At 40.0% G+C, this 17,594-nt stretch overlaps 1 protein-coding gene across 2 annotated transcripts in view; it reads left to right on the top strand.

Moving 5' to 3' along the window:
• Window positions 1-17,594, top strand: part of VPS8 (VPS8 subunit of CORVET complex) — a 295,718-nt gene that overhangs the window by 258,788 nt on the left and 19,336 nt on the right. The window lies entirely within an intron of this gene.

Raw genomic sequence — 17,594 nt, 5'->3', positions numbered from 1 at the left:
GGACAGAGAGAACAGGTTGTCATGCCCTCCTCCAGGAGATCTTCCTGACCCAAGGATCGAACCCACGTCTCTTATGTCTTGTGCATTGGCAGGAAGGTTCTTTACTACTAGCACCAAATGGGCATCCTGGTATCAGTGAGTGATAGCAGATGAAAATTCTAAGGATGAAAGGTATATAGTTTTTCTTAACAATGTACCATCCCTCCAGGTGGCTATTCCTAGAACAGACTAGTCTGAGGTATTAACATTTCAGCAGGTATCAGCTAAGTAAGTCCTCATAAATACTCATGAGATAGAACTTCTATCTGTGCTATTTCACCCCTTGACTGTAAACTCTGTGGCACATATAGAGTGTGTCTTTCAACCAAGTAATTCTCAGATGATGCCAAGAGAACCACTAAAATCCTTTTCTTTATCCAGATGTAGCAGTACAGTGGAAACATAGCCAAAAGATTGGCACTTTTGCTATGCTCTCTTTTTCTGTTTTTATTTCTCTGATAGTTGAAGTGTCCTGGTTGAAGGTTTGCTTTCCTTGCCCCCCCCCTTTTTAAACAATTTCACTGCATCCATGTCGGCAAAGGCTTGTATAATAGAACAAAAATAACAACTTGCTGGCCCTGTTGACTTAACAGCAGGTTCTAGCTTCAAAGCATTGTGCCAAAAACAGGTCCCTTTTCTCTGCCTTCAGAATCCTCCAAGACTGCTTCAAAGGAAGAAAAAAAAAGAATAGAAGCAAAATATGTTATCTGAAAAGCCCTAGAACATGTTGCACATGAAGGCCTCTTTCACTCTTGTCAAGGCAGCAAAGGCAGGCAAGGTGGTGGTGGTGACTGCTGCCGCTCAGAGCCATCGCACTGTACCATGAGGAGCTGGAAAGGGCATCTGCCACTTAGTCCCACTCAGTAAACAAAGGAGGAAACTGGACTCTAGAGGGAAATTTTTTTGCCTCTCTCAAATGTTAACGTGGAACACACTTCTAACACAGTAGTTAAAAACCCATGTTTTGGGTTCAGCCAGACTTGGATTCAAAGATCGGTTCTTCCACCACTTTATCTGAATAACCTCAAGTCAGCCTCCCTGTTTCCTTCTCTGTAAAAGGATAATGCTACCTCTCAGAACTTAAAGATTAAATGAGAAACGATTTAAGTGCCTACCACTGAGCCTGACACATATCAAATACTCAGTAAATTATAACTGGCATTAAAACACAAGTTTCCCCCAACTCCTAGTCTAATGTCCTTTCACTTTGTTATGCTACTGATATTATTGTCCATTCAGCAAATATTTCTTTGTAGTAGATAATGAGCAAAGAAGCAGACTACAGAGATGAGAAATAACACCCATGCTCTCAAGGACCTCAGCCATTAGTGGAGAAGGTAGACAGGTGCCCTGACAGTTACCTTGCAGCTTGACACATGCCATGCAGGGTGATGGGGTGCTGCCTTGTTTTGAAATTACTAACCTCATTTAGTACAGCTCTTATATCCTTTAGGTACAGAGTCCAATTAAGAAACTTGAGAAATGGTTAGCTGCTCCCCTACAATCTTGTTACTAGATTATAATGAAAGCAAATCCAACCGTACTTAAAGACATTTATTAAATTAATATCTCGAAAACATTTTATCCAGACTATTAATACATATTTTGAATACCTTTTATTTTAGCAATGAGAGACCATTTCTACTATTTAACATTCTGATTATCAAGCCATTAATTTTACCAAAGGAAAATTTTTCTGGTGTTTTCTGAGCTAATGAGCAAAGTCATAGGTGTTAGTCCATATATGAACAGCTAAAAGGCTTTTAGGAGCCTCCTTTGGAAGTTCATGTGTTGCCGTCTCTGAAATGTGGATTCTTGGTTAGGGCCACTGACCACCCTGACTTGAAGCCCTAACTTAACAGCACGTACTTAATATCTCACTGGTTACAGTGTTTAGAAAAACTTTAAAATGTACATCATAACAGGTGCTTCTCCCAGACTAAGAGAAGAGATCAGGGAAGGCTTCCCAGTGGAGGTAGAGCCTAATCCAGCCTGGAAACAAGGGAAAAGGTGGTATTGGCAGATATGGGTGAACACAACACATTTCAGGAAATGGGGGCTGTTCTGCTTATTTTAAATCTGGGAGCTTGCAGCAGCCCAGTGAAATAAACAAGAGTCCAGGTGACAGAGCGCAGCCTGTGAAGTTTGCTTTTCATCTCAAGGATAAGTGCTCCCCTCAAACATGAGGTTTGAGGCGGAAGGACCAACTAGAGGAAACAAAATCCTAAGCCTGTGCTATGCTAATGGAGTGAGGGGGTGAGGTAGATTCAAGTCTTAGCCTTTTTTGTCCCCCTACAATGGCACCCCACTCCAGTACTGTTGCCCAGAAAATCCCATGGACGGAGGAGCCTGGTGGGCTGCAGTCCATGGGGTCGCACAGAGTCGGCCACGACTGAAGCGACTTGCCAGTGGCAGTGGCAGTACACCCTTTTGACACCCTAAGTCTTAAGTTAGGCGTCCTTCCTTTTTTGAGCTCTCAGAGTACCCTGAACTTGTGTCTACCAACATGCTTACCTGGCTGTGTTGACATTGCCTCTTTGCTTATATGTATCCCCAACTAGACCCTCCACCTCAGAGGGCAGGGCCCACAGCAGTTGTGTTTCTTGTTCCTCTAAGTGTAGAACAGAGTACGCAGTTGCTCAGGATTTGTTTCGTGGATGAGAGAGATGTAAGATTCCACAGACTTCATAGTTGTTTTGGGGGCTCAAGGGGGAAGAGGAAGTTTCTGCTGAATAACTCTAGAAGGAACCAGTGAAACATCATTGCTGTCCTGGGCTTGTGTTCCCAGCATGGTCAGCTCCTTACTGTTTGAGCTCAGTCAGCAACACTCTGACACGATCAGTGTGAGGCTCAGCGTTACTGAGCCTTGTTACTTCCCTAGTTCGGCACGTGTATCTGTGTTTGTTTGTGCATATCTGTGTATCCTGGTTGTCATCTTGGATCTGCAGTCACTCTTCCCAAAGCTGCACTGACAGATGGGAGCACCAGCAGTATCTGTTGAACAGTGTGACTGCCAGAGTGACATGTGTAAGAAACACAAAAGAGCAGCAGTGTTCTTGCTTTGAGCCAAAGCTTTTTTCTGTTGACCAGTAACCACAGGAAGTGTTTGGTGACTCTGCTGTCAGTGTTGGCCCTGCCAAGAGCCACATTCAAGTGCTGAGGAGCCGGGAGCCGTGTTGGCTCAGGGTGGGTATCTCGTGGAGGAGTCATTCTATTCTGCTGCCGTGTCAGAACCTGGCAGATTCCATGAGCATTTCGTATTTTAGAAATTCCTTTGGAAAGCTCCGGATTAGAAATACTTATCATGTGTAATAATTTATCTATAGTGCTTAAAATTTGTATACCATATTTTTTGTATATAAAATTTCTTCTTAATGTGCTCTAACTGATAAGTTCAATAAAAAAAAGTAGGAAGACGCATATACTTTCCTAGGACTTCTGTATCTTGAATGTATCTTGATCTTGGATGACTAGAAATTTGAAAATTAGATACATTTTCCTCAGATAGAAATTGTCATAGAGTTCATTGCAATAAACTCCATAGCATAGATCAAGATTGAAGGTACTGTTGGTGTTTGAGGTGGATTAAAGAAGTGTAGAGAGTTAGTGGAAGGCAGCATTAAAAACCTCTTAGCTATAATGCATCATTTCTTCACTACGCTAGAAACACCAACCAGAACTTGTGTGGCAAAGTTGACATTGCTGTTCACTCACTCAGTCGTGTCCAACTCTTTGCAGCCCCATAGACTGCAGCACACCAGACTTCCCTGTCCTTCACTATCTCCCAGAGTTTGCTCAGACTCATGTCTATTGAGTCGATGATGCCATCCAGCCACCTCATTCTTTGTTACCCCCTCCTCCTCCCATCTTCTGTCTTTCCCAGCATCAGGATCTTTTCCAATGAGTTGGCTCTTCGCATCCAGTGGACAAAGTATTAGAGCTTCAGCATCAATCATTCCAATGAATATTTAGAATGAACAATGGCATTGTTACATGCATAATAATCAGAGAAAGCAGTTTTGTCTTATTCTTGATTACAAAAGCATGGTTACACTCTCTGAGCCATCCCTGTTTTAGACGAGCTTTCTCTGCTGTTGTGGAAGCATCAGGGGCTGGGTACTCTGGCTGGTGGAGCCCACTAGTTAGGGGTACACTCAGTGTTCTCTTCTTCCAGTTAGGGAGGAAACTGGGAGTGGCAGAGTGGGACGCCTTTCTAATAGTTCTGGGTACATTCAGCAGATATTCAATAAGCCTATAATGTGCCAGGCTCTTAACTACACAAGTTAATGGTGACTGAACTGGTGGATTTAATAGCCAAGCCTCCCAGAAATTGGTGTACAATTTCACACGTAATATCAGAATTTAGAGCTGACTTTTTTTCTGAAATGTTCTGGTGAGGCAGAATTTTTATAGATGATTCCAAGTCTTGCCAGTCATGTCAGGAATGTAGGTGACTGTATTTGCTCATGATTTTTATTAAATTATGGAGTGGGAAGTTTGTTTTTTTTTTATGGAAAAAGCCTCATAGAACCACTGTTTCCATAGCAACAGGAAAAGCTGGCTGCTTTAACTGACCAGCCCAAGAATGATAGTTTCACAAAAGTCAAAGGAACACAAAAGGAGAAAGTGCTGAGAGACAGATGCAACAGCTCCTAGCTGTTGTGTGGTGATGGCTTAAATAAGAATTCATTTGCCTTCTTTATTTAATTGAAGTGCAGTTGATGTACAATATTATATAGGTTGTTGTCGTTGTTGTTGAGCCACCAAGTCGTGTCCGACTCTTCACAACCCCATGGACTGTAGCACGCCAAGTGTCCCTGTCCCTCACCATCTCCCCCAGGTTCATGTCCATTGAATCGGTGATGCCAGCCAACTATCTCATCCTCTGTCACCCTCTTCTCCTTCTGCCTTCAGTCTTTCCCAGCATCAGGATCTTTTCCAGTGAGTCAATAAGCTACAGGTATACAATATAGTGATTCACAATTTTTAAAGGTTATGGTCCATTTATAGTTATTATAAAATATTGGCTATATTCCCTGTGTTGTACAATGTGTCCTTGTAGCTTATTTTGTATATAATGGTTTGTCCCTCCCACTCCCCTCCCCTTGTATTTCCTGTCCCCACTGGTAACCACTAGTTTGTTCTGTCTGAGAGTCTGTTTCTTTTCTCTGAGACATTCACTAGTTTATTGTATTTTTTAAATTCTGCATATAAGTGATACCACATACTATTTGTCTTTCTCTATCTGATTTATTTCACTTAGCATAATACCTTCCACATCCATGTATGTTGCTGCAAGTAGTAAAATTTCATTCTTTTTTATGGCTGAGTAGAATTCCATTGTACATATATACATCTTCTTTATTCTTTCATCTGTTGATGGATACTTAGGTTGCTTCCAGTTTTTTTTTTTTTTTTTTGGTAATTGTAAATAATCCTTCTATGAATATTAGGGTGCGTGTATCTTTTCAAATTAGTGTTTTGAGGGTTTTTTTTGGATATATACCCAGGAGTGGAATTTCTGGGTTATGTAGTAGTTTTATTTTTAGTTTAATAAGAAACCTCCATACTGTTTTCCACAGTGGCTGCACAATTGACATTCCCATCAACAGCATACGAGGGTTCCCTTCTCTCTACATTGTTGCCAACATTTGTTTTTTTGTGTTTTTAATCCTGAGTTACATGAACTATTTATTTTGGATATTAACCTCTTATCAGTCATATCATTTGCAATTCCTTTTCTCATTCAGTAGGTTGTCTTTTTTGTTGATGGTTTCCTTCACTATGCAAAAGCTTTTAAGTTTAATTAGGTCCTGTTTGTTTATTTTTCCTTCTGTCTCCATTACTCTAGGAAATGGATCTAATGGATCCAAAAAATACTGCCACAATTTATGTCAAAGAGTGTTCTTCCTGTGTCTTTCTCTAGGAGTTTTATGATTTTAGGTCTTACATTTAGGTCTTTAATTTGAGTTTATTTTTGTGTATGGTGTTACAGAATGTTCTAATTTCACGTGTAACTGTCCGTTTTTCCCCACACCACTTGAAGAGATTGTCCTTTCTCCATTGTATATTCTTGCATGCTTTGTTGTAGATTACTGACCATAAGTGCATGGATTTCTTTCTGAACTTTATTCTGTTCCATTGATCTGTGTATTGGTTTTTGTGCCAATACCATACTGTTCTGATTGCTATAACTTTGTAGTATAAGCTAAAGTCATTGGCCTTTTTGTGCCTCACCCTTAACTCTCCTGCAAAGGTGTGACTCCTCACGAACAACAAAGTGATAGCCCTTGTTGTATGCTGCCTCTTTCCTTAAAGTATTTGTCTTAGAAAAACTTAGATGCACATTATATCCAGATGTGACTTCCATGCCTCTATTGATTTAACAAACAGAGCAACCAGGGGATGTGATTTGATCTTTGTTTTTGCATAGACAGAATAGAAGATCTCAGCAGGCCAAAGGACCTCTTTATGCTGATGTGAAGAAGCTGAGGTGCAGTCGCCTTCAGATATCTGGAGGGTGCTGATTTGGAAGTTAGAAGTGTTGTTTGTATTGGGTTGGCCAAAAATTTTGTTTAGGCTGAACTACTGGGTTGGCCAAAAATTTCTTTTGGGTTTCCTGAATGAAATTTTTGGCCAACCCAATTCAAAGGATGCTTCTGACTTCCAAATTTTTGGCCAACCCAGTAAGTAGTTCAGAGGACAGACTAGTACTTAAGGGTAAATACTGCGTAAATGATGATGTTGGTTTAGTATGAGAATTTTCTTACATTACCTATTACCAGAGGTATGCAGGCAGTGGCAGCATGTCTGTCTCTCAAAGCTTCTATAGATGTATTCTTGCTCTGGGTGAGAGGGTGGACTGGTTGATTTTTAGATCTTTTGGAAGGTTAAGATCTTATGAGTCTGTAGTTGCATTAAGCAAGTGGCATGCTCGTTAATATGCTGAATGATTTTAGTTAGACCCTAACACCTAGTCTGAATTAATAGAATATGTTGTCTATCAAAGAAAAACAAATTTGGACTTAGATAAAAAGAGACTTCATTCAAAAGAATTACTGCCATAAGGGGAGGGAGCTATTACAATAGAAGGGAGGAAGCTATTACCATAGGGGGAACATTTGACCAAAGGATCTGCAAGGGTCTCAAAGATCAGGCAGAAAGGAAATTTCTTTTATAAAGGCAGGTAAACAAGTCTAGGAAGGACCAGATATGGGGGAGTAGGTGGCAGAATCAGACAGTGATCAAGAAATGTCTTTCCTTGATGTCAGCTGATTCTCAGATGATATCATTAAGGAGAGGTTGTATGCTGGCTTGAGCAGAGGGTGGGTCAGAAGCTTGAGAGGAGAGAAGCCTAGCTAACATTTGGTCATCAGTTGGCAAGCATTTTGTTCTAATCAATCAGTGAGGACAGGCACGTCAGCTAATCTTTTTTGAGGCAAAGAATGGAAACTTGGTAGGTGTGTGTCTGGCTTTGTCATATGTAAGCCTGAGGACTAGCTAGGTCTTCTCTGAGTCTTATGGGGAGGGGTGGTTCTTTGTGTTCTGGAAAACAGGTTAAGGGGAATTTCCTTATCTGACTGTTTGCCAGGAGTTCATGGCTCAGGTAAAGTTTGACATGGTCATGGATCTGACTGTTGCTGCCATGTTCTTTCCTATTCTTATTTATTTACTTAATGTGTTGTTGATTTACAGTGTTGGTTAAATTTTTTTGTACAGCAGAGTGACTCAATTATATACATATATACATTCCTTTTCATTCTGGTTTATCCCAGGATATTGAATGGAATGCCATGTGCTATATAATAGGACATTGTTTATCCATTCTGTTTGTTATAGTTTGCGTCTACCAATCCCAGACTCCTAGTCCATCCCCCTTCTGCCCCTCTCCCCCTTGGCAGCCACAAGTCTGTTCTCTCTTTGAGTCTGTTTCTGTTTTGTAGATAGGTTCCTTTTTGCCATATTTTAGATTCCACATAAAAGTGATATCATATATTTGTCTTTCTGACTTCACTTAGTATGATGATTACTAATTGCATCCATGTTGTTGCAGATGGCATTATTTTGTTCTTTTTTTTATGGCTGAATAGTATTCCATTGTATATATGCACCACATCTTATTTATCAATTCATCTGTCAGTGGACATTTAGGTTGTTTCCATATCTTGGGTATTGTGAATGGTGTTGCTGTGATCATATGGGTGCATCTTTTTTTTTTTAGTTTTATTTTTTGAACTGACTTCTTTTATATTGGGGTATAGCTGACCAACAACGTTGTGATAGTTTAGGTGAACAATGAAGAGCCTCAGCCATACATGTACATGTACCCATTCTCCTCCAAACCCCCCTCCCATTAAGGCCGCCACATAACATTGAGCAGAGGTCCATGTGCTGTACAGTAGGTTCTTGTTGGTTATCCATTTTACATATAGCAGCGTGTACGTGACCATCCCAAACTACCTAACTATCCCTTTCCTGGCAACCATAAGTTCGTTTTGTAAGTCTTTGAGTCTCTTTCTGTTTTGTTAAGTTCATTTGTATCATTTCTAAAAGGTATTGTTTTTCTACATTCTCCTTCTGCTATTTCATTGTTAGTGTAAAGAAATGCAACCAATTTCTGGATGTTAATCTTGTGCCCTGCTGTGTTGCTGAATTCATTTATCAGTTCTAGTAGTTTTTGTGTGGAGTCTCTAAGATTTTTTATATACAGTATCATTTCATCTGCAGACAGTGACAGTTCTACTTCCTCCTCCAATTTGAATATGAACAATTATATGTCAACAATTTTGATGACCTAGAAGAAATAGACAACTTTCTAGAAACACACAGTCCATAAAAACTGAATAAAAAAGAAATAGATGATTTGAACAGACCAATCACTAGAAGTGAAATAGAATCTGTAATTTAAAAACAAACAACCAAAAAAAACTCCCTGCAAACTAAAGTTCAGAACCAGGGCTTCACAGGCAAATTGTACCCAACATACAAAGAACTTTTACTGATCCTTCTCAGACTCTTCCAAAAGATTGAAGAGGAGGGAGCACTCCCAAAGCCACCATCACCCTAATACCAAAACCAAAGATACCACCAAAAAAGAAAATTACAGGCCAGTACCTTTCATAGTGAATATAGATGCAAAAATTCACAGCAAAATTTTAGTTAGCCACATCTGTGATCTAAAGATCATACACAGTGACCAAGTGGGATTCATCCCAAGTTCACAAGGATAGTTCAGCATATGCAAATTAATGTGATATACTACATTAACAAAAGAAAAGACAAGAACCACACAGTCATCTCAATAAATGCAAAAAAAAAAAAAAACCCATTGGACAGAATTCAACATCTTTTCATGCTAAGTCTTACCAAAATGGATACAGAGGGAATGCATCTCAACTAATTAAAAGCTATTTATGACAAACCCACAGCCAATGTAATCCTCAACAGTGAAAAGCTGAAAGCGTTCCCACTAAAATCTGAAATAAGATAAGGATGCCCACTCTCAGTCCACTTCTGTTCAATACAGTATTGGAAGTCCTAGCCACAGCAATGAGACAAGAAAAAGATACCCAAATTGGAAGGGAAGAGGTAAACTGCATGTATAAACTGCATGTCACTATATGCAGATGACATGATATTATATATAGAAAACCTTCATTGTTTTCCATGATTATGACCTGAAGTCCGTGACTTCGGCTTTCTGAAACCTGCCTATTAGTCCTCAGGTAGAAAGAGAGAATGTCAATGAGAAACAGTTACTAAGAAGGACAGCAGTGAGCATTTGTTTATGACACTAATCCTTCTCTACTATAATAGTATGTATCTTCTGGCTTGAAAAGTGAGACTAGCCAAGGGTCTCAGGGGATCTCAGAATTCTTACTCAGTGTGCAGATCCCATTCCTCACCCATTTCTTTTGCATTAAGTTAATATTTGCTAATGTAGCATTTTGATTAATGTGTTTTTTTTTAATTAATAAACTTTGTTAGAGCAGTTTCAGGTTTATGGAAAATATGCAGTTACCATATATCCCCTTACCCCAATTTTCCCTGTTATTAACCTCTAGCATTTCTGTGGTATATGTATTACACTTAATTAGCCACCATTATTATTAGCTAAAATCAAAAGTTTACACTACAGTCATATGTACAGTTTACATAACCTAATCATCATTCCCTCCCTCCCTGCAAAGTTCTGGCAGCTGCTGTGCTTTTTTGTTTGTTTGTTTGTTTTTAACTGTCTACATAGTTTTTTCTTTTCCAGAATGTCCTATTGTTGGACAGTGTGCAGCCTTTTCCTTCTCTAGGTTCTGTTTCTATAAATTGAACCGGAAGCACATTAACTTTTTTAGCAGCCATTTGGTAAGGATGATTCAACTATGTTTGATAGCAAACTCCTGATTCTGTTCACACATGCTGCTGGTCCTGCCCTATGTAAATAAATCAGTTTCTAGAGTCAAAACAGGGCTTTTCTTGCATTGTTTCAGTTTATAACCTTTGGGAGTCATGTATTTTCATACCATGCATGTTGGCCTGTTTTATGTTTATCCAAGCCATGGATAAAATATTTGTACTGAACAAAGCCAGGAATAGAGTGGTGTAGCTGATCATGAGACACCTAGTCATGTTTATTAGTCACCATACTTTGGCAGTTGAAGGTTAATGGATGTGATTTTTCAGCTTCTTAATGTGACACCTTAATATTCTGCTTCTTGGTTATTAATAGTTGATACGATTGTTTCCACTGAGTAGAATCCAGTCATATGAAAGCATATACGTATGTGAGAGCACATCAGAGCCAGTGGTGTTTCTTTATTCTATCTTTGGTCCCCTCTCAGTATATGGAAGTATATAATAAGTAGTGCTTATCAAACAAGTAATGCCATCATGTCTACCATCTCCTTGGAATTTTGGACCCTACTGCAGCTCAGAGTATTGAGCAGCTTACAGAAGGGCCTTTCCCCTCCAACAGTATTCCTGATGAAGCTTTTCAGCCTTGCTAAAATACATGGCAGAGATCTTCTTTTCTCTTCAGCATGTGTGCCAGAGCAGCCAACAGCTTATTGTTGTGCATTAAAAACAACTCAGTAGGCCATTCTTAATTGCACTCTGGAGTCTATGACCTTTACAAATAGGTGATATTTCAACAAACAGCAGAGCTTTGCAGTTTGAATTGCTTTAATGTACGTGATGTTCCTGAGTGGCTGATATACTGTTACCTAGAGTACAGCCTTCTGTCTGGACCACTGTCCCAAATCAGTTACTGTGTCACCCCTGAAAGCTCCCAGTCCTTTCATGGAATATCATAACATGGAATCGAGTATGTACAGCCAACAGTGAGAAATCTTTGGTTAAAGGAAGAGAAGATGAAGAGTGGGTATTTACTTAATATGGTGTGTTCTGTCTGACAGGTCACTGCTTTGGGACGTTTTTGTGGTTTTTGTTGTTTTCTGTAATGGCACCCCACTCCAGTACTCTTGCCTGGAAAATCCCATGGACGGAAGAGCCTGGTAGGCTGCAGTCCATGGGGTCGTGAAGAGTCGGACACGACTGAGCGACTTCACTTTCACTTTTCTCTTTCATGCATTGGAGAAGGAAATGGCAACCCACTCCAGTGTTCTTGCCTGGAGAATCCCAGGGACGGGGGAGCCTGGTGGGCTGCCATCTATGGGGTCGCACAGAGTGGGATATGACTGAAGCAACTTAGCAGCAGCAGCATACATATCCCACAGGCGTTCTAGTTGTGATTCTGTTTTGACATGAATACGTTTTAGCCCCCAGGTTTTGTGGTGAAATAGCTGTTAATGGTAGCTATTATTCCAGACACAGCATTTTCTTAAAGAAGAGACCCCACTCTAAATGGTTGAGTCACATAACTTTTTCCTTTATTGATTGATTCAGTTAAGGCTACCTTTTTATGGAACTACACAGGGCAATTCATATCTGTCTCCAGCAACTTCACTGCACTGTGCGAAAGAAAATGAAATTCTACAGAGATTTCTTTGCAGTCTTTAGGAAGAAGAAATTCTCTAATTCCCCGTGTTTTGCTTTTAGCTGTGAGAAGTCTTCTTCAACAGTGCCAACCGTCTTTCCCTACTCTTCCCATTTGCTTCAATAGTGCTGTGATTCCCCAGTCAGTGTACCTGTCTACTTCCAAGAATCTCTTCACTGACCCACTGCCTCTGTCTCCTAGAGCTCCAGTGCCCCCTGCTCCACCGCTTCTATGCTGAGAAAACTTCAGTTGCTCCTTGGTGCTAACAAAGTTAAGTCTGAATAAGTTTAGATTGACAGTTTAGGCCATTGATGCACACCAGTCCACACTTTGTCCTCATCTTCTCTTCTTTTCCTTCTTCTTTAACTAAAGGAAATTTCTCACTTTCTTAAGCATAATGAATCCCATGTCCACGTATTTGCTCTTCCTCTCCTTTCTGTAGTCTGGAATGTCCTTCCTTCCCTCCCCTCACAAGTGATGCCTTATTTTTAACCTCCAGCTCAAATTCTGCTTCATTCGAAAAATATTTATCGAGTACCTTCTGTACAACCAGGCACCGGTCTGTGTACAAGGGGATCCTGCAGGGAACAAAGCCAAGTCTCTGCCTTCACAGAGCTCACATTCAGCTGACAGAGGGAAAATATTAAAGATATATGGTGTGTTATATTCTGAAAAGGCTATGGAGGAAAAACACAATGAGGGAGATAAAAAGGAAGATTGCATTTTTAAATGGAGTAGTCATCGAAGGTTGATAGCTAACGTTTTCTACCTGAAAAAAGTTGAAGGTTCAGTCATGGAGCTTCCCTGATAGCTCAGTTGGTAAAGAATCTGCCTGCAGTGTGGGAGACCTGGGTTGGGAAGATTGGAGAAGGGAAAGGCTACCCACTCCAGTATTCTGGCCTGGAGAATTTCATGGGGTCACAAAAAGTCAGACACACCTGAGCAACTTTCACTTTCACTCATGTGAGCCTGAGTGGAAAGAGCATTCCAGTCAGAAGCAACAGCAGATGCAGTGGTCTGGATGCAGGAGAGTGCCAGTGTGACCTGGGAACAACACAGAGGCCACTCTGCCTGGGATACCGCGTTGTGGCTGTGGTGGCAAACATTTGGAGAGGTTTTCTTCCTCGATTTCTAGTTCACTGAGAAATCAATTGAGAATATGAAGGAAGTAAGGAATGTTGAGAGTTTGGAGAGAGAGGAAAACCTGTACCATAGTGGCAGAGTGAATAGGCCAGGGAGATAATCAGGAAACCCACTTGCAGTTCATAATATGGAATTTAAATGTCTTTGACGTCTTCCTTTGAATTCTTACAGCAGTTGTTACTCATACTTCATTTGGTACTTGGCATAAACTACTGTCTATCGTTTTCAGTGTCTGGCCTAACTTTCTAACTTGTTATTTGTTGTGGCCTTTTTTTTTTTTTTTTTTTTTAATATGTTATACCCCACCTGTCTCCTCAGCTGCTTTGAGGTAATTTTCAATATGCAAACAACAGAAAAGGACAAAAATAATGGAGAGTGTCAGAACAAAATGAAAATATACTTGAGTAGAATTTAGTAATAGCTGAAAAGCATTTGGAGAGGAGGAATCTTGAATGAAAAATTTTTAACCTCCACTATCTAAAACAGGGAGTCACAAAGAGTTGGACATGACCAAGAGACTGAACTGAATCTGAAACAGGACAGTTTGTTGAAATACAGTGAAACCCACCTTCTCATTGCCTCAATTGTTACCCCACACATCCACCTTGATTCCCAGGATAAAAGTTACACATGTACCCAATATATTCAGTCAGTTCAGGTTGTTCAGTCGTGTCCGACTCTTTGCGACCCCCATGGACTGCAGCACGCCAGGCTTCCCTGTCCATCACCAACTCCCAGAGCTTGCTCAAATTCATGTCCATCAAGATGGTGATGCCATCCAACCATCTCATCCTCTCTCGTCCCCTTCTCCTCCCTTCAACCTTTCCCAGCATCACGGTCTTTTCCAGTGAATCAGTTCTTCGCATCAGGTGGCCTAAGTATTGGAGCTTCAGCTTCAGCATCAGTCCTTCCAATGAATATTCAGGACTGATTTCCTTTAGGATTGAATGGTCTGATCTCCTTGCAGTCCAAGGGACTCTCAAGAGTCTTCTCCAGCATCATAATTTGAAAGTATCAACTATTTGGCATTTACCCTTCTTTATGGTCCAGTTGTCACATCCATATATGACTACTGGAAAAACCATAGCTTTGACTATATGAGCCTTTGTCAGCAAAATGATGTCTCTGCTCTTTAATACACTGTCTAGGGTTGTCTCTCACAACTTTCCTTCCAAGGAGCAAGCATCTTGAGTTTCATGGCTGTAGTCACCGTCTGCAGTGATTTTGCCACTTTTCCCCCTTCTGTTTGCCCTGAAGTATTGGGACCAGATTCTTTGATCTTAGTTTTTTGAATGTTGAGTTTCAAACCAGCTGTTCCTCTCTCCTCTTTCACCCTCATCAAAAGGTTCCTCTTTACTTTCTGTCATTAGAGTGGTATCATCTGCATATCTGAGATTGTTGATATGTCTCCCAGCAGTCTTGATTCCAGCTTGTGATTCATCCAGCCTGGCATTTTGCATGATGTATTCTGCATGTAAGTTGAATAAGCAGGGTGACAAAATACAGCCTTGACATACTCCTTTCCCAATTTTGAACCAGTCTGTTGTTCCATGTCTGGTTCTAACTGTTGTTTCTTGACCTGCATACAGATTTTTCAGAAGACAGGTAAGGTGCTTTGGTATTCCCATCTCTTGAAGAATTTTCTACAGTTTGTTGTGATCCACACAGTCAAAGGCTTTAAGGTAGTCAATGAAGCAGAAGTAGATGTTTTTGTGGAATTCCCTTGCTTTTTCTATGATCCAGCAGATGTTGGCAGTTTGATCTCTGGTTCCTCTGTCTTTTCTAAATCCAGCTTGTACATCTGGAAGTTCTTGGTTCATGTACTGTTGAAGCCTAGCTTGAAGGATTTTGAGCATTACCTTGCTAGCATATGAAATGAGCACGGTAGTTTGAACATTCTTGGGCATTGCTCTTCTTTGGAATTGGAATGAAAACTGACCTTTTCCAGTCCTGTGGCCACTGTTGAGTTTTCCAAATTTGCTGGCATATTGAGTGCTGCAGTTTAACAGCTTCATCTTTTAGGCTTTGAAATAACTCAGCTGGAATTCCATCACCTCCACTAACTTTGTTTGTAATAATGCTTCCTAAGGCCCACTTGACTTCACATTCCAGGATGTCTGGCTCTAGGTGAGTGATCACACCATTGTGGTTGTCTGGGTCATTAAGACCTTTTTCATATAGTTCTCTGTATTCTTGCCACCTCTTCTTAGTATCTTCTGCTTCTGTTAGGCCCATACTGTTTCTGTCCTTTATTGTGCCCATCTTTGCATGAAACGTTCCCTTGGTATCTCTGTAATTTTCTTGAAGTGATCTCTAGTCTTTCCCATTCTATTGTTTTCCACTATTTCTTTGCCTTATTCACTTAGGACAACTTTGCTTATCTCTCCTTGCTATTCTTTGGAACTCGGCATTCAGATGGCTATATCATTCCTTTTCTCCTTTGCCTTTCTCTTCTCTTTTCTCAGTTATTTGTAAAGCCTCCTCAGACAGCCGTTTGCCTTGTTGAATTTCTTCTTCTCAGGAATGGTTTTGATCACTGCCTCCTGTACAGTGTTACAAACCTCCATCCATAGTTCTTCAGGCAATCACTCTATCAGATCTAATCTCTTGAATCTATTTGTCACTTCCACTGTGTAATCATAAATGACTTGATTTAGGTCATACTAGATACATTACTGTTGTGGATTTCTGATTGAATTCTGTTGAGGTCAAAGAACATACACTGTATGATATAAATCTTCGAAAAGTCATTGAGACTTTTTTATGGCCAAGCATATAGTTCCTCAATGTGAACATTATTCAATGAACATTATTCATTCAAAAGTGTAATCTACAGTTGTTGGGTATAATTCTTATAAATTTCAATTAAGTGAAAACAGTCGTTAGTGCTCTTTATATCTTCTGTATGCTTACTGATTTTTTTTGTCTAGTTATCTTATTATTGATAATTACTGAAGAGTGTTAAAAGTCTCCAACTATAATTGTTGACTTATCTGTCTCCTTTTCCTTTTTCTTTTTTTGATTTATCTGTATTTTGCTTTCCTGTTCCTTTTTCCTTGTTTTCTTTGGGGCTGTTTGGATATTTTTTAGTATTTTGGTTGATTCTTCTGTTGTTATCTTTTTGCTGGTTGCTGTAGGAATTACAGACTACATGTTTACATTATTGCAATCTGGTTAGAGTTAATATTTTACTACTTAACACAAAATATAGGAACCTTGCAGTGCTAGAGATTCATTTACTAATCTCCCATCATTTAATTCTTTTTATGGTCTCCGTGTCTCTAGTGAGGTTCTCTTGTATATTGAGTTGTTAGGGCTATCCTTTCCTTTAAATCTTTAAGCATATTTATATGTTTTAAATTCCTTGTCTGCTAACCCAGTATTTGTCATCTCTGTTTCTATCAACTTCTTTCCCAGTTAGAAGTTACATTGTCCTGTTCCACATATCTGGAAACTTTTGATTCTATCCTCATCATTGTGGATGATGTGCTATCATCTGGATTTTGTTGTCTTCATTTAGAGACTTTTGAGTTTTGTTCTGATAGGTTATTAATTTACTGTTAAATCAGCTACATATTTTTGAGGCTTGCTCTTAACCTTTGTTTGGCCAGATCTAGAATATCCCTGATCCTAATACATGGCTTTTTTCTTTTGGTCTCAGTGGACACCCAGGTGTTCGTCAAGGCCTTTTCACCTTAGAAGTTAGTATCCCATGTCTTCCAGCACTCCGTACCCTCCAGAAGCTCCATTTATCTCACAGCTGTTGAGAGCTGCTCCCCAGCAGTTTTTCTCTGACAGGCCTCTGGAGTCTTGCCTGCATATGTGCAGCTGAGTAATCGGTCAGAAGCTTCACTTACTTTACTTTGTGCTTAGTCCTGTCCGACTCTTGGTGACCCTCTGCTTAAGGGGACTCCTATATAGAGTCCTAGAGCTCCTTCTCAATTCAGCTTCCTCCTTTTCAAAATTCTACCCATTTCCCAGCCCCAGACTCCTGTCTCTAGTTCTTTGACTCAGCAAGACTGCCGCTTTCCCCTTGGCCTCTCCTTCCCTGTGCTGCAGTCCAGAAAGTGCATCCAGATAGAACCCCAGGGCAGTCACAGGACACCTGTGGTGGATCTCCCTTCTGGCAAGGATTGCAGTCCGGCTCTGCCTTTTGTCCCAAATTTGGAAATAACTGATATATTTATATTTATATTTATATATGGCTGATTTTGTACCTACTAATGTTGGGAGAGCTACTCTGGTTCAGCAGTATTACTTTATAATGGCAAGATTTGGAAGTCTCCAGTTTGCTGGTTTTTTTTTTTTTTTTTTTCAGTTAAAATAGCTTAATATAGTACCTTTTCTTAACTTTCTTCTTCTCACTTCACTTCCTACCCTCCATCTCCCAACAACCAAGACCTAAAAGGAGAAATGGTCCACA

This window comes from Bos mutus, chromosome 1, assembly GCF_027580195.1.
Source record: "Bos mutus isolate GX-2022 chromosome 1, NWIPB_WYAK_1.1, whole genome shotgun sequence".
In the NCBI taxonomy this organism is placed as follows: domain Eukaryota; kingdom Metazoa; phylum Chordata; class Mammalia; order Artiodactyla; family Bovidae; genus Bos; species Bos mutus.
Note: the sequence above shows the minus strand (reverse complement) of the source record. Positions and strands in the feature narration are given on the sequence as shown.